Source organism: Lolium rigidum, chromosome 6 (assembly GCF_022539505.1).
Source record: "Lolium rigidum isolate FL_2022 chromosome 6, APGP_CSIRO_Lrig_0.1, whole genome shotgun sequence".
NCBI classification, from domain to species: Eukaryota; Viridiplantae; Streptophyta; class Magnoliopsida; order Poales; family Poaceae; genus Lolium; species Lolium rigidum.
Genome location: NC_061513.1, coordinates 278151679 through 278169802, shown reverse-complemented (window position 1 = coordinate 278169802; position 18124 = coordinate 278151679).

Genomic DNA, 18124 nt, shown 5'->3' with positions numbered 1-18124 from the left:
CACGGCCCAGGCATCGACAGCCTCCTCCCTTTCTAAGGGGAAAGATGTTCCTTCAGCTGCCACCGCCGTGACTCCTCCATCTGTGAGTCCTTTTTGATTTCGACTTAAATTTTCCTGGAGCGTTCTTTGCTTAATGATTCTTTGCTTTTACACCTTTCTTCCTCAAGGACCTGCGAGGTGTCATATCTTCGTTGGAAGCCTTTTCCTCTCAATTTACTTCCCTGGAGGCAGACAAAGTTCGACTGCAGGAGGAGGTTAAATCTTCTTCTTCGAAGTTGGACGGCGCCATTAAAAAGGCTGCCACAGCTCGCCAGGAAGTCGACTCCCTGAAGGAGGAACTGAGCAAACTGAAGGAGAGGCTGAAAGAGGAGGAAGCTCGAGCAGCCGAAAAGGATGAGCTCCTTCGTCAATCTTCTTTGGCTCTCCTTGGTAATCTCTTTTATACACTTCTGTCGATTATTATTCTTATGGGTTCGTTCCTTTATCAATGATCTTTTCCAATTCACTTTCTTTCAGAGGCCGCCAACATTCCTGCTGCTGCCTTGGAAAAAGTTCCAAACAATTCTCCGGCAAATGGTGTGTCGATGGCTCTCGCCTCCCACCAGCTTACGCGGGAGCTTCTTGAAAAAGGAAAAGGTGCCCTGGCGTGGATGCACCTGATGATTTTCCCCAAGATCAAGCAGGATAAAACCCTGGGGCAGCTGATCGATGCCTTCGCGGTTGACACCAAGGAGGTTATCGAGGTATTCAAGCGTACTTCGCGCACCTATGGTGCCCTTCTTGCCTTCCAGCTTATGATGGGTTACGGCTTTAAGGGTGACATCGAAGAGATGACTAAGGAGCTGCCGAAAGAGCAAGACGGGCAGTTTGTTGACTTAAGCGCCTTTAAATCATCTGCCCTTACTTGTGCTCGCCAGCTCCTTGAGCTAGTTTCGTCAAATAAGTCGTCGACTGGACCCAGTTTATCGACTCAGACCCAAGCCCCTTGATTCTTGTAACAAACTTATCTTCGAGTTGTTGTGAAACATTGTTCTGCTGCAAAACTTATGCTTGCAATAAACTCCGTGCTAGCAATGTTGCTAGCACACCTTTGCTATGATATTTCTACTTGCACTTCTCCCGATGGGAGTTACTTCAGATGCTCAACTTGACCGTATCCGTCATCCTTTTTAACGTTGTTTCCTGCAGGTTTTCCCAGTGCCCTCATTTGCCGAAGACTCTTCGGGTGTTCTTCCTGAGGGTGATCGGATCCAGCGTATGAAGGATCGGATCACTCAGATGGAAAAGGACCTGCACAGCACTTATGCTTTTGCTGCTATTATCAATAAGAAGAGCGAGATTGCAGCCGAAGTGGAGCGATACGCTCTTACTGAGCTACATAAAGCTACCGAGAGTTTGAACTGTAAGCTTCCTGATTCCTTTGCCCTTTTGTCAACAACGCCTTGTCTGATCCTTTATTGATTCCTTTGCCAGTCATAGCTTTGAACCATGCGGAAGAGAACAAGCGGATTCACGAGCGAGTGCATGCTTTAACCCAGCTATCCTCATCCGAAGAGATTTTCTGGCGGGAACACTCGAAGGCTTCGGCTGTCGCAAAATTTCATGATCGGGTTTAGCAAGTCCACCGTTTCTTCGACAAGTGCTACAAAGCTATGAGGGTGGTTTGGAAGACGATGTTCCCTTTAAACGCAGTTCCCCCTACGCTGCTGTCTTTGATGTCTGAGTTTGGGAATGCCAAGAAGATTCAAGACTTGGTACGAGCTCAGGTTTTCGCAGGGGCCAGGTTGACACTTGCCCTTGTGCTTGCACGGTATCCCTCGGCGGATCTGCTTGCTATTGCCAACGCTGTTGGTGACTTTGATACTTTGTATCCGAAGGTATTGCTTCCTGCCAATATAATCGTCGACAAGCTTGAAGGGCATTCGAGGGTACCTGAAGAAGGAGAGACTCCACAAGGGTAACTTCAAAGATTACTGTTAGTTTGTAAATAGGTTATTTTGGCTACTTCATCCAAGTGTTTGGATTATGTAATGGAGCCCTTTTTGTTCGGTAGATACATGTATATGTACTTTTACCGTGCTAATGCCGTTGGCAAATTTTGACTGAGCAAATCTGAATTGCTCGTTTAAATGTATATGTACTGGTTGGTTAGCAAATCATTTGAGTGATCAGCTCGTGTTGCAGGTTTTGCTAATCCTGTTGTATGCGCAACTTTGCTTTCAACCGATGTCTATTTCAACAGTCACTCCCGAATATTTCGGGTGCAGTGATTCTGCCGATTAGCCCGTTGTCCTTTGATATTTCCATAAATAAAATATCGAACGTGGGTTGTATTTTCATGTATTTCCGAACTCTTGCTATTTACGGCACTCGTAGAGGCATCTATAGCAGAGGAAAAGGTTAACACCTTTGTTTGTTTTTGTATCTTTTAGCACTCGTAGAGGCTTTTCTTTTGGAGCACGATCTTCTGCCTCGTACTATGTTTGCATAGTGATACGGCTTAGATGTTTTTGAAGTACTGCAATGCTTAACAATGGATCGAAACTTAAGTTCTCATTAATAAGATAAGCACGAGACTAGAGGGCGAAAAGGCGGGCCCTATTGATATAAAGGAAAAAGTTAAACGCTAATAAATTGCTTAAGCGAGGAAAGGGTTCTTCTCATCTTCTGCCTTTTTCACCACGTTAGTGGTTGCTGCGGTGTTGTTGACTTCTCCAGGGGTCTGGGCAGTGGTTGCCAGCGTCTTGCTGTCTCCTATGCCTTCTATGCCATCGGCTGCCAAAGCTTTTGCTACCGAAGCTTTTGCTGCCGAAGCTTCGGCTGCCGAAGTTTCGATAGCAGGGTCGGCAGGCTTCTTCTTGGTTTCCCTGTCAAGTTTTTCTTCCTTGATTTCTTGTATCGACAGCTTGGGCAGAGGGTCGACAATTTCTCGTTGGTGCCCAAACTTTGCGGCAATCCTTGAAAGTCGCGATCACAATTGTCCGAGCGTGAGAAACTTCCATAGACTGTGATGTTTGTCCCGTTGTTCCCAGGCATTTTCAGCTTGAGGTATGCATAGTGCGGCACAGCCATGAACTTGGCATAAGCTGGTCTCCCGAGTATGGCGTGATACTGTGACTCCCGAGTTCACTACCTCAAACTCGATCTTCTCCTTCCTGAAATTGTCGGTTTTGCCAAAGACGACGTTCAGGTAAACCTTGCCAAGAGAGTAGCCCGGTGCAGTTGGGAGAATCCCATGGAAGCAGGTGTCTGTTTCTTCTAACATCTTCATGGTGATCCCCATACTTTTGATTGTGTCAACGAATATCAGGTTTAATCCACTTCCACCATCCATGAAAACTTTGCTCATCTTGAATCCCCCAATTTGTGCCTCGACTACTAAGGCAGCCGTGTCCCGGTTTTGGTATGGTAATCGGGTGATCTGCTCGACTGAACGTAATGTTCTGAGAGGATCACTCGACATACTCGGGAATGTTTGCCATGATGCTTTCTGCCAGGTTGATCTCGCGGGTGAGCTTCTTCATCTCTCTCCTGGAGACACCTGTCCTATGAATCATGCTCATCTGCCCCCGTGGTGGTGTAAACGCCTCGTTGGGTTGATGAGGTTGGGCCTGCTGGACTTGGTGCTGCGGCGGAGGTGGAGGTGGTGGTGGTGGTAGCTATTGCTGGCCTCCCTGCTGGATGAGTTTATGCATGTCGATGAACTACCGACAGTCCCTGAGCAGGTGACTCGACTTCGTTTTTCCGTCCTTAGAATCGGTATACGAGTGCAGGTAGCAGGGAGCGTTGATCTGCTCAGCGTAAGGTAGTTCGGGTGCCCTCTGCTGCCGAGGTTTATAATTGCCACGGTTCCCTGAGTTGTTCCGGTTACCGTCCTGTCGATCGTCTCGTCTGTCGTCATACCGATCATCCTGCCGATCAGAGTAACCTGCGGCTACCAGGTTGTTGTCATCATAGTTGCGGTTCTTCCTTCTCTTGTGGCGATCCCTTCGGCCACCCGAGTTGTGCTTCGGCTGGTCATCGTCTTCGCCGTCACTGCACTGTCTTGGCCTTCGCACGTTGTCCTCGCCATCAGCCCAACTGTTGGCGATTTCCATTAAGTTGGTTATGGTTTTAGGCTTTTTACGCCCGAGTTCTTCTATGTAACTCTCACGTCGGACGCCGTCGCTGAAGGCGTCAATTGCTCTGTCGATAGACACATCTTCGGCAGCGTTTAGGAGTTTGGTGAATCTCCCGATGTATGAGCGCATTGACTCCTTCTGCTTCTGCTGACAGTTCTGTAATTCTTCAATCCAGACGGGTCTCTTGTACGTTGCTTGGAAATTGGCGACGAAGGCGTCTACTAGGTCGTCCCATGATTTGATGGAACCCTTCGGCATCCCCCTTAGCCAAGCTCGTGCTGAATCTTTGAGATAGAGCTGTAAGCATTGCATTGCTGCTATTTGGTTCCCCTTATGCAGAATCACAGTCTGCAGGTAGTCGTCTATCCAGGATCTTGGCTCCTGCTGCCCATCGTATTTGGTAGCATCGGTAGGCGTAGGCTTGAACTTCCTGAGCGGCATCGCCTTGCGGATTCTGTGACTTAGACAGTCGGCTCCTCTGAGCTCGCCGTCGTACTCCTGATCCTCGTCCGAAGAATCACTGTCATCCTCATTCCTAGCGGCGCGTCGTCGCCTTGCTTTGTCGATCATGTTCTGGGTGATTTCATCCCGAGCGTCTCTCGCATGATGCTTCGAACCACTACCCTGTAGCGTGGTCTTTTCCTTTTGTGGAACTAGATTATTTCCCAGTATCGCGAGACTTTGCAGGGCACCTCGATGAGCTTGGGTCATGGATCCTTCGGGGCGTTGGCTGATGAGGTATGCAGCAAGGTTGGCAGTTGCTCCTGCAACGGTTTTCGGTCGTGGCATGCCTGCTGTGTCCGTAGTCATAAAGGACTTGGTCAGGTTTGACGTGATTTCTCTGGCATCATCTTCCGAGAGCCTGGACAGCCTCGACCTGTGCTTGCCTTCCCCTTGAGTATTTCGGGAGGCGCTCGCCTGCGAGCCTCTTCGCCGCTCACTGGATCGATCTGCCGCAGATAGGCGTCTCTCGAGAGAGGCTTGTTCCTTTGACAGGTGCTCCCGATTTTTCTCTAGTATAGAGCGATAAGCATTGAGAGTTCCGACTGAGGTTCCTGCGGGGAGCGGTGTGTTTTTGAGTACTGCTGCCCTGGCGGCTGCCCACTCCTCGTCTGCGATGGTGTAATCGCTGTCGTGGTTGCTGGCGCTGTTGTCGAAACTTGCGCGCCTACTAGAACGAGGAGTATGGTCTCCGTTTCCTCTGTGCCTTGTGTTTCCTGCGTTATTGGCGGCATAAACCTGATGATGTGCTGTTCTTCCTTGGACGATGTTGTCGATACTGTCCTCTCCTGATGAGTACTGGGCGTTGCAGATGAACGGCGTGTCGCTTGATCCCAGCCCGTGCCTGGTGTCGCAGTTCAAGCAGTAGTATGAGGTTGAAGATGTGGGATCGTCGGATCCTACCGTCATGGAGGACACGGAACGAGGAGCCGAGAGCGCGGGCAAGCTTGTCGAGCCTGTCGGACCAGCCGAAAGGTCGAGTGACGATGACGCGCTTGGACTCGTAGATCTGGAGATAGGCGATTCCAGCAGTCGAAGAATTCCTTCTGCGTTGACGTTGTAGTGGATGCTGCCGTAAGTCATCTCCATGTTTCCTTGTAGATCTGAGAAGTTCGATCGGGAGGAATCGCTGTGCGGGGTGAACTCGTAGGAGCCGAACTGAATCGGGCTTCGCAAGTTCGGCGAAGATGGTGTTGATGAAGTTGCTGGTGAAGTCGCCGGTGTCATGATTGGATCTGCCGATGACCGATCTTGTGCCGACAGGGTTCCCACAGACGGCGCCAATTGTCGAGGGTGCTCCTCGGCAATGCCCTCCGATAGGGGCTTAGGGTTGATGGAATCCTGCAAGCTGACACGAGACATCGGTTCACAGACAAGCGGGGAGAGCGATTTACCCAGGTTCGGGGCCCTCGATGAGGTAAAACCCTTACGTCCTGACTGTCTGTTCTTGATTATGATGATAATGGGTTACAATGGGGTGCCGAATAGTTCGGCTGAGATCTCGTCGAGATGGCTAATCGCTAGGGAGACCTAGCTCTAAGCTTCTGTTGGCTAAGATCGCTAAGATTGATTGTGTCTCAACAGCCCCTCTCCTGGCCTTTATATAGGAGGCCAGGTCTCAAGAGGTCCAATTGAGTACGACTAAGTTTACAATAGATCTATCTCTAAGCTTTTCCTTATTCGGCTCCTTCCGTGCCTTGTACTTCAAGGAATCTCTCGTTGCACCGTTCTAGCGGCCCATCTCGCCACCGAGTGCCTTCATGGGCCTCCAACTAGGAAATATAGGGTAGGGCAACATTGGTTACCCGAAGGGTAATGCCCACGTCACCGGAGGCTCCAACCCTAGCCCCCGCTGCCGTCCTTCACCTGCTATCCCGGTCGTCGCCGGTGCCGGCGGCACCCGACCGTCGAAGATGGGGGGAGGAGAGGCACACCTGGCGGCTAGTCCTTCACGCGGAGGGCGGCGGTTTGGGGGCATTGGGGGCGGAGCCATCTGCGTGTGTGCTCGTGGCGGAGGAGGGGGGCGTGGCGGCGGAGCTAACCTTGGCGGCGCGGTGGTGCGGCTAGGAGGGGCGCCGGCGACGTCTGCGCGGGGCAAGCTGATGGATTCTACGAGGCATGGTGCCGCTGGGCATCGGGATCCCAGGGTGGCGCACATGCTTCTCGAGGTGCGGGCAGAACCCTGGTGGCAGCGACACGGCTGGGCTCTGTTTTCGGGTCGTGTCTCTGCCTGCCGATGATCTGCTCTGTCTAGTGGCCGGGCACTCACTGTTCGGATTTTTTATCGGCTCATCTCCTCCTCTGCCGTCGACCGGTGCCGTCAGGGCTGCTCATGTGGTTTTCAATAAAGGTGGTTGTCCTACGGTTCCTCTTGTGCGAAGATGGAGACTTTCCTGAGGCCGGTCTTTCTTGATCTGGCCGGAGTGTTGAGTTCCGGAAGACTCCACCAGCAAATGTAACAGTGCACCTTATCCAGTAGTCGGAAGTGACCGTCCATGTGGTGACGTGGATTTCTAGAAACCTTACCTCCTCTCCCGCCCCCCTCCCGGGCGGCGGCGGAGGATCCCTCCCCAAACCGTTTTCTAAATTTAATAGATACAAATTATGAAAATATATGAGTCGACTCAGAATTTTTTAGAGTTCGCAACGCCCCATGTTTCCTTGCGATAATGGTTCTGACTGCCTAATCGCGCCGCCGTCAGGCCCCGTATTATCATCAGTAGTAAACATCAGTGGATGGATATGAACAATACTGGGGGAAGCTGGAACTTTTTGGTTTAGGTATCCAGATAAATCTCGTGATATAACAAACTTAAGTAGATTAAGACACACCTAATATGCGTTCTCTGGATGACATACAAACTGCTGACCATATTGATGAGAAATCCGACTAAGATATTACTAGTGGAAGCTGAAAGTCCCAGGTTTAGGTATTAAAATACATCTAGAGACATTAGAAACTTGGCTAGGCACACACTTAGCAAGTTACTTCAGAGTTCAGATAACATATCAACACTGCTGACCATATTAATTGACGCAGCAGTCATTCCTTCACCTAGAGAAAAACAAAATCATCGATCCATTAGTAACCTGATGCACATAGAGAAACCTAATTGTAACTGTTATTCATCCATAGTTTAGCATATCGTCTGAACAAGATGCGTTTGCAACTCATGATCAACTCAACAGCAGAATATCTCTATAGCAAATTAGCAGGCACCATAATACCACATATCTCCTAGGATGCGATCTATCACAGCATCACCATCAATTTACTTGTTTTCCATGTTATTTACATGAGTGAATCCATGCAGCCAAATGGAAAGTAGTTTGTGGCCTTATGGTTGTATGCCAACCATGTTGCCAGACATACAATTTTGCATATAGAAAAAATAAAAAGGTCTAGAATCCAGATCAAACAAACTATATCAACAAGATCTTACCCGTTGAACTATTTCAGCAGCTTAGCACACCAAACCATATAGTCATCCTACGTGCAGCATTTCAGCTTCATTATATTATGTCCACCAGCAATGGCTGTGTTTATAATACATGCATAAGAGAAGGTAACAATGAGTCAATTACACCAATGAGCATACATATATAACTTGGGAAAAGTAACTCACTTTGTATAGATGGTTTATAGCAACATTTTGAACACTATTACTAGCTACAGACAAACAAATATACTCATCTGTTCTTAAATGCAGTGAATAGAACTGATAGAAGTATACTTGGATATTTAATAATTAAGAATTTAGCTGATAAAAACCAAGATGTAAACTCATCCCATCATGTCAAGCATACAAAATTAAAACATGGAAAAACTAATAAATTCTAACGACAAAAGGGATCTTGGGTATTCACTCAACACCATTTATTTTTATGTGATACAAATGTACTAGCCACCTACAGTACGGGTCATCAACAAGTGACCAAAAAACAGATTTAATCATAAATTATGGACTCAACAAAAGCAGTTCATATCGAGTTAAGATTAATAACAATATCAAAATCGGTGAACATTCTTGGACAGAATGTAGCTAGCTTTGATGTTCCAAATGTGCCAACTGAGTTACTCATTTGACATTTCATTTGATATCTAAGGATAATGATGAAAGCTATATTAAATACCCTATACTAAAGAATACAGATATAAGTTCGTCTATCTAGCAAAAGGGGGTAATTGGTAAGTTGAAGTTGCTGGTAAGCACTTAAGAATAAAAAAGAAGGTATTCAAACAATCAAATAATAAATGTAACTAGATTACAATATAAGGGCTAAGAATGAGCAATCACCTGGTGTAAAGAAACTCTTGAAAGGAAAATAGCGATTCTTGGTATAATGGATTTTATTAAGTTTCTTGGACTGCATTGATTTGAGTTGAACCATGTAGACTCTTTCATCATAACATAAAAACACAACATCATCTTCATCATATCCCAGCAGGTGTACATACATTTCCTCATGTAGAGAAGGGAGCCGAAGAATTGTGTGCATTTTGATGGACTTCCAAAGCACCCATGTGGTAACACTTTCACCATTGACGTTCCTCTGCCACATTTCGAAGTGAGTATACGACAATATGGCACAACCAACAACACCATCCTCGGCTCGGATGATCTGATGGTTTCCAAAGAGGACATCATCTCTAACTGGAGGCCCTCCGATCAAAGTTAGGCTATGCTCACTCATATCAAACTCGAGTATGCCATCGCGTATGGACATGGACAACCAGTAAAGGCAATTACCAACTAGGACCGCAGGTTTCCTAGAAATGTAACAAGCAGCCTCGGTTACGATAATATTGCCCCATGTACCGGTCTCCGAGGTGTAAACACGGGCGAAGAGTTGATCATATTGTATGTACTCGGACATCAACAAAACCTTGAATGGCCCCGAGTGGCAGCCGCCATGCACGTGGTCCTGATCTCCGGCAGCGCAGAGTACTGCCCCGTTGAAGAAGCGTGTCTCGAACTCCGGCGGAACAGCCACGCGGCGCTGCTCACTGGTTATGGTGTCGCACACAACAACCTCTGTCCGCGACCTCTTCTTGACGAGAACGAGACCGTGGCGGCAGTCGATCAAATCGTAATCCTCGCTGCTGCTGCATCGCTCGAGGTCGAAGCGCTGAGGAGGGATGCGGTCGGGAGGGTCCATCATGGAGGTGAACACGATGTGCTGGCTGCTGTTTGTGAAGATGCCGAGTAGGGGCGGCTTCCGGTGGTGGGCGCGGAACTGGCGCTGGAACTTGGGGTTGGTGATGAGGCCTCGCCAGCGTTTGCAGACGGCGGAGGCGCGGTGTAGGGTGGACGGCTGCGGCGAGATGCGGAGGAGGATCTCCCAGAGCATGTCGTCGCTGACTGGCAGTGGGGCAGGCTCCGCCGGCGAGGTGCCTCGCCGGGGACGGATGCGGCGGATCACTCCGGCGCCTTCCTCGTTCGCTTGATTTTGGGGATGGACGCACGGGCTGCTGCGGTGGGCCATACCGGCTTTCTCCTCTCTGGTGTTCTCCTCGGTGAGGTGTGGAAGGCGCCGCCGAGACCTTAGAGCGCGCAGCCACAACGCGGCGTTACCAGGGTGAAAATCCAGATCGATCTGTCTTCAATCCCAGGCTACTTTTTGCTCGCGGCGTCAAAAGGGAGGCGTTACCATGCAGACTATCCATGCAAACAAGACCCAAATCCAAACTAAAAGCCGGTCAAAAAAGAGATCCAAACTACAGACTTCTAACCTTTTCTTTTGACGTCACAGATTTCGAACCTTGTTTAGCTGTGCACCCAGGACTGTCGACTTCTTCTTTTAGCAGAAGTCAACATCATGTTATACTGGGGAGGCGGCTCTAAAACCCATCTAGGGTTTTTGTTCCTCTTGCCGGCGGGAAGGTTTTTGTTGTTTGTTTAGTTTATTTTTCAGTGTCTTCCTTGGGATGGTGAGTCGGCGGCTATTTCTTGAAGTCAGAATAAGGTTCTCCCGTCCTATCCACGGTCTGGTGGTGCATCTAGCGTCGGCGGAGGGCGCGAGAAGTTGTGTGTCCGACGGATCTTCCGTGATCCGGTTGTCTTCTGTGTTTAATTGTGTGGTTTCAGGCCAGTCTCTTCCGATCTACGGTTGTCATCATTGGCGATGGTTGATGCTCTGCTGCGCTGGTATTTATGGGCCTTAGCATTCCTGTCTGTCTACTACAACAAGCTCTACTATGACAAACTTTGTCTGGCTCCGATGATGGAGGAGCGAGCACGGCGGTGCGTCTTCGGCTCAAGCTAGTTACTGTAGTCATCGCTAGGTGGTCCATTGACCTATTTGTAATTTTTGTTACTCTTAGGCATATTTATACTGCTGTTGATGACTATTAATAGATCGATAAAATTTTCGCAAAAATCATCATGTTATACTGCATGGAAAGATTGTAAAGATGTTGAGCTAATGGATCTGAAAATTTATTGGACTGAGAAAAAGAATATGCAACTCATATACATGTAATGGATGAAGATATAATGCAAATAAATACTATATGAAACTAAAAAATTCAGCACATGAATGTTGAAATTACGTAATGTTGAAGTTGGGCAGAATATTATTCCAATGGAAAGTACCTCCGCCCCAAAAAAGATTGGATAGTACTGGGCATCCTCGGGGATTTGATTTTTCAGCCGCCGGGTCCACGTACCGATATGTGTTATTATTGCTACATTGTAGCAAAAAAATCCCGCTTTAACTCCCAGCAAAAACAGTTCATCCATGAAAGAAAAAAAAAGACTGCTCACCAAAGACCTCATCGGAGACCTCGTACCAAAAACAATTGTGCTATTCTAGCAAAATCTGACATCATTCGAGACATCAATGGAGACCTTGTCGGAGACCTCGCCAAAAACCCCGTAGCAAAACATGTTGTGCAACTGTAGGGAAATGCACTTTTGAACATGGAAGTATATGCTCTTGCTATCCAGAAAAACATTTTAAAATGTTGAAAAAATATGAACAAAATTTTGTGCATATACGTCGACATTATAAGTGTGCACGCTAAGTTTCGCAGAAAACAGACATTTTTATGCACTGTGTAAAAACGATAAAGAAATGTATCGTCAAAAGTCCCGTGGTGAAGACCGCAACTATTCTTCTTGTGCTTAGCATTGCTACTACACACTCTTGGCCTATTCATCAACTTGATGTGAAGAATGCGTTCCTCCATGGTGACCTGCAAGAGACAGTATATTGTGAGCAACCCTCTGGCTTCATTGACTCCTCTCTCCCCACTCATGTTTGTCATTTGCGCAAGTCTCTCTATGGCCTCAAACAAGCACCCCGCACATGGTTCACCCGTTTCACTACTTTTTTGTTGTCCATTGGTTTTTCGGCCTCCAAAAGTGACACATCCTTGTTTATTCTCCACCATGGGAACTCCATTGCATATTTGCTTCTTTATGTTGATGATATCATTCTCACCGCCCACACATCTTCTCTGTTATCTTCCATCATCACATCCCTCCACCATGAGTTTTCCATGATTGACTTGGGTGACATTCACCATTTTCTTGGAGTCAATGTCCATCGCACCAAAGATGGCATGTTTTTGTCTCAACAACGGTATGCATTGGAGATCCTTGAGCGTGCTAACATGCTCAATTCCCACCCACTTCCCACTCCCAGCGACACCAAACAAAAACTTTCCGCTCATGATGGCTCTCGGTTCAACGACCCCACTCTCTACCGGAGCCTTGCTGGAGCACTCCAGTACCTTACATTGACACGTCCGGACATCTCTTATGCGGTTCAGCAGGTTTGCTTGTTTATGCATGCTCCCATGGACTCCCATTTTCAGCTTGTGAAGAGGATATTGCGGTTCATCAGAGAGACATCTCACTACGGACTGCAGCTCTACACTTCCTTCTCACTCGATCTTGTCGCATATTCAGATGCTGATTGGGCCGGCTGCCCCGACACTCGCAAGTCTACTTCTGGCTTTTGTGTCTTCTTTGGCAGTAACTTGATTTCTTGGTCCTCAAAACGCCAACATACAGTCTCACGGTCGAGTGCGGAGGCTAAATACCGGGCAGTAGAAAATTGCATAGCTGAATCTTGTTGGTTGCGTCAGCTGCTTCTTGAGCTTCATCACCCACCTACACGAGCTACCATTTTATATTGTGATAATGTCAGCGCTATGTACCTCTCCAACAATCCAATTCAGCATCAACGGAACGAAGCACATTGAGATTGATCTACATTTTATCCGTGACAAAGGTGCTCTTGGCGAGGCTCGAGTTCTTCATGTACCCACAAGCTTTCAATTTGCTGACATCTTCACAAAAGGATTACCCACCAGTGTGTTTCAGGATTTTCGTTCCAGTCTTAACATCGCCGTTAGCGTTGTTCCGACTACGAGGGCTGTTGAAACACATTATTTGTATCACGTTGTATTACTGTTATTAGACTTAGTCTAGCACTAGGCACTACCTCCTACAGAATAGGATCTCTCTATTTGTATCGCTACCCCGAATCAATGGAAATCAGTTCAGTTTTCTAACTCAGTTCTCTGATGGGGTGCGCTAAACAATCCAACACTTCTTCTGCTAAAAAAATAATCCAACACTTCTACGTCTTCTAATACATGTGAACGAATAGAATTCCCCAGATTCGCTAAAAGAAAAAAGAATTCCCCATGTGTGTTCGTCGATCCCTAAGAGCAAGTTCAATAGTAGAGCCAACTGTTGGCTATAAGCCAAGTGCCATATCATCTATAGTTTTTTTAGAGCCAACATGTACAATAGTGAGCTATAAAATTGTACTACTTTATTAGTGCATGGTCCACCATTCATTGTCACATAGTACCTAGGAGCACGTGCTAGAGCTGGCTCTTGCATAAGAGCCCACTCCTCTTCTCTCTCCTCCTCTCTCTCCTCCAACTAGGTAACAATATATTATTTTAATCCTTGTAGCCAGCTGACTAGGACTTATTGTACTTGCTCTAATCCAACATGAGCGACAGCGAGGGTGCCGACAATACCCGTCGCCGCGGTTGCAGCTCGCCGTCGTCGCCTGCCTCTCTGCCGGAGAAGATCTCCTATGGGAGATCCTCCTTCGCCTCCCACCGCAGCCCTCATCCCTTCCGCGCGCCTCCGCGGTGTGCAGGCGGTGGCGGCGCCTCGCCACGGACCCCAAGTTCACTGCCGGCTTCCGCGCCCACCACCGCAATCCGCCCCTCCTCGGCGTCTTCCATCGCAGCAGCTCGGGGATTACGTTCGTCCCCGTCCTCGACCCTCCCGATCGCATTCGCTTCGACATGCGATCTTACGGCGACTACGATATTCTCGGGTGCCGCCACGGCCGCGTCCTCGCCATGAACCGGCGGGAGGGAGAGGTCCTCGTGTGTGACCCTGTCACCGGCGAGCAGCACCGCATGGCTGCTCCATCGGAGTTCAGCACGGGCTTAGTCAATGGGGCGGTTCTCTGCCCTGCTGCCGACGACTATGGCCACGTGCACGGCTGCTGCCCCTTCAAGGTGGTCCTGATGACCATGTACGCCGACGACCATCGACCCGCCGCCTGTGTTTACTCCTCGGAAACTGGCACATGGGGCGATCTCGTCAAAACACCCTCTATATATATGCGAGCTCAACGATGCTGGTATTCCTGGGGCACTTGTTGGTAAAGCGCTTTACTGGTTGCAGCATCACGTGATCAATGCCATACTTGTGTTTGATTTGGATGAGCAGAATCTTGCTGTGATCGAGGGGCCTCCCGTTACAAATGGTTTCCGTGGTCGCAGGCACAGCAGTCGGATCATCCAAGCTGAGGATGGCGCTGTTGGCTTAGCAATATTGTCTTACCCTCGCTTCCAGATGTGGCGGAGGAATGTTAATTGCCATGGTGTTGCCTCCTGGGTAATATGGAACACCATTGAAATGCATAACATTCCCGGGCTCCCTCTGATTGGGAGAATAAACACTATACTGGGATATTCTGAGGACTAGTTGAATGCTCGTGCGTTGCTACGGCTATTATATTTTTTCTGATAGCATGTAAATATAATACACACAAAAATTCACATGTATAAAAAAGCCACAATATATTGTGAAGACCGATAAGATTCTAAGTCGTTCAAAATATATTTTGGCAACCGATATAATTGGCATTATTCAATATAAAATAAGCACTTGACTAATTATTTTATGTTAACAAATATCTACTCCTCGATGCTCCTTAGATATATGTTAGGGACTTTTTCTTCTACTTCATTTTCATGGTACTTGAGTAAGAGTACCAAAACATTCTTCCTTAGCTTATGAACATCCTATAAAACATTACTCCATTCAATAACCTGCGTAGCAAGTATAGTAATTCATTTTTACAAAAACACCCTCCATAATTCCAAACATTTCAAAATCATGTCCGATTGAAATAGTCGTCTTCCTTCGCATCAGGGACAACCGTGCTCCTGCTGCTCCTCGGGGAGGGAGTCTGATGTCGGCGTCCGCCATCTGCGTCGTCAGGTCGCCAAATGCGAACGTGTTACACATCGACGTCGGTGCTCCTTCCTGCCAGCTGCCCTATTCCACATCGACGCCGACGCTCCTCCGTCGGGCGCCCCCTCCACTTGCGCGCCACCCGGGCCTCACTTCCACATTATGCTCCGCTCCGGCCTCCCTTCCACCATCACGCTCCGTCCCGGATTCTGCCGAGAGGAAGAGACTCGAACTCAGAGGATTTGCGAGGTGACGAAGACGTTTGAGGCCTCGAGTGTTGCTGTGGTGGATCCAGCTGCTCCAAATAAGGTTTGTGCCTGCTAATTTCACAAACAATTCCGTGATTAATTTCCAAAATTTCATGACCGGTTCCCTAAAATCCGGTGATTAGTTTCCAACAGAAAGAGGCTATGCCCTTCCCTGCCATTATTTAATGTCCTACCAGTTCTTTGTAAGTATTGTTTTCTAGCAGTAGGAATTTTTACCTTGTAAATGCAAATAACTTTTACGTGGAATGTACATGAGATTTCCCGTAAAATATGTGAAAACAGAACCTACCTGAATGATAAATGTGACATCAGGATAATCAACACCACAAGCAGATACATAAGAATTAACTAATATCACAACCTTTGACCTTCTTAAATCATCCGAGAACCTTAGTCCTTGATGAATGCTGATTGTGACTATCTGGAATGAGCCTCTAATATTCAGTTTCAGCTCAGAGAGAACTTCAACAAGAAGTTTCGTGACCATTACGGTAATACAGAATATAATCAATCACCTCCTATATTTTCAGCGTCGGATCTGCTCCTTTCTTGCATCCCAAATCGGTCAACTGTGAATCCATGTACATATCAGGTTCGCACTCTATCCTGCTGCTCTCCTATATCTCCGGCTGTGACCAGCTAGTGTATGCATGCAAGATAGAGCCCCGTGATCACAAACACTGAACCCAGCACACTGCAAGATCAAATCATCACAAAATCAACACAGATTGAGCTTGTTTGTACCTACTGCAATCTACAAACAGCATTCTGATGAAACGTAAGTGTTAAAATTTCATATGTTCAGAAAGGGTATCAATATGGGTGACCGACATTCGGAGGTAGACCGTTCGTGGAGGATGAATAGATGGACTCATGTGATGCAAATCTTGGACTGCGTGCTGAACGTGGACATGAACACTGGAGCCCTCTTATTCATGGAAGTAGGTTAGCATCAGGTACCCAAACCCTGACAGACCACTGCCTGCTCAATCACAACAACGAAATCCACGTAAATAAAATTAAATCCCATCCAATTGAATGATGGATCATGGATCTTGGTCGCCACCATCCTACCACCACTCCGCCGTGACCCTCAGCTGCCGCCACGATGACAATATCCACGATGGCCCTCAGCCGCAGCCGCTGCTCCACCACTCTGCGTAGTCTAGCTGAAACTTGCGAAGACCGGAAACGGACTTGTTAGATGGACAAGCTTTAATAAAGTGAGTTGTAATAAGTGAAATATTGTGACTTCAAGAAGTTTTAATAAAGTAATAAAAGTTGCATGCATCTTTTTGATGCAGTGGGGGCTTTTTTCCTCATTTTGAAAAAAAATATGGACAAGCTTTATTTGAGTGGGGTTATATCATTGGACATCAATAAGATTGGGAAAAAAATTGATAATAGTGCTAAGAAAAATCAAATATTTTATGCTTTTGCACCACATATAATCAAAGCCTTTGTGAAGGATTTGGCAAAATGTAGCAACATCTGGAAACCAAGTTAATCTGGAAAAAAATGTGAAACCATTCAACACTATGGGAAATGTGGTATCATAATGATCTTTTTATCATCGTTACAGTGATATAATTCAGATGACCAACTCAATGGAAGTGATCAAATGCAGAAGGGCTAGCTTAAGAAACTGAATCACAATGCTGAAGAAGAAATAAGTCGTACAAATGAGCAATCACCTCATGGACATGGGATCAAACTCTGTAGCTATGGTTGACTCCCATAGTGGAATCAAACCACCTGAGGTGCATGCACATGTGACATCCGGCCATCTAACCTCGATTCAACGGCCCATAGTGGAATCAAACCACCTGAGGTGCATGCACATGTGACATCCGGCCATCTAACCTCGATCCAACGGTAAAGAAAGAGGAGAATGGCACGAAACTGTTCAAGGGTAACATGTCCATGGCATGGCACCCAATCCCAGTCCATTTTTATACTCTTCTTGTAGCACATCTAGTCTCCTTAGTAGACCTGCTATTTTTTTTTCTATTTACTCTGATCTATTGATCTGGAAGCACTTCTCTTTGGCCATCAATTAGCCATGATGTCTTGCCCAATACCAACAACATGACTTGATCTTTGCCCATATCTATTGTGATTAACCAAAATGAGAGCCTCACATGAAATTAAACATCACATATGGACTGTCAGGGGATTAAGATTTAGAGGTTGATGCCTTCAAAATTAACCAAGCATATGGGCTACCAGAGGAGTAAGAATACTGGGGTAGACCGGTAGGAGGTAAGGTATTTGGGTGGTCGTGACATACCTTGGGAGGAACAACATAGAAGGATGAGGAGAGGAGTTTGGGCGCAGTCTCCAGCTAGCATTTCAATGGAACCTCAGCCGTTCCATCATTCCATGTCCTCCTTCCTCTCGCCATCCTCCTTGTCGCAGCGTTACTCGCCACGAGCCCATGCCAGCGAGGACTCAGTCCATGGTGGTAACCACGGACTTGGCACTGGAGATGCGGTACAAGAGAGGGCAAGGATGCGATAAAGCATAGGGGAGGGGGTTGTTGGCCGCGCCATACCGGAGAGGAGACTGGGCGGCGGCGCGTGAAGAAAAACCCGACACAAGATGGGTTCGTTGGCGTTGGTGCCTGTGAGATTGACTGCCAAGTTTTCTGGATGGAGGGGCTGGGGACGTGATTACCCGTAATTGAGCGAGCGTAGTATTTTACTTTCCCTGATTGGGGCGTTATTTTTTTCAGATGTGATTGGGGCGTTAATTGTTGGTACATAAGGCA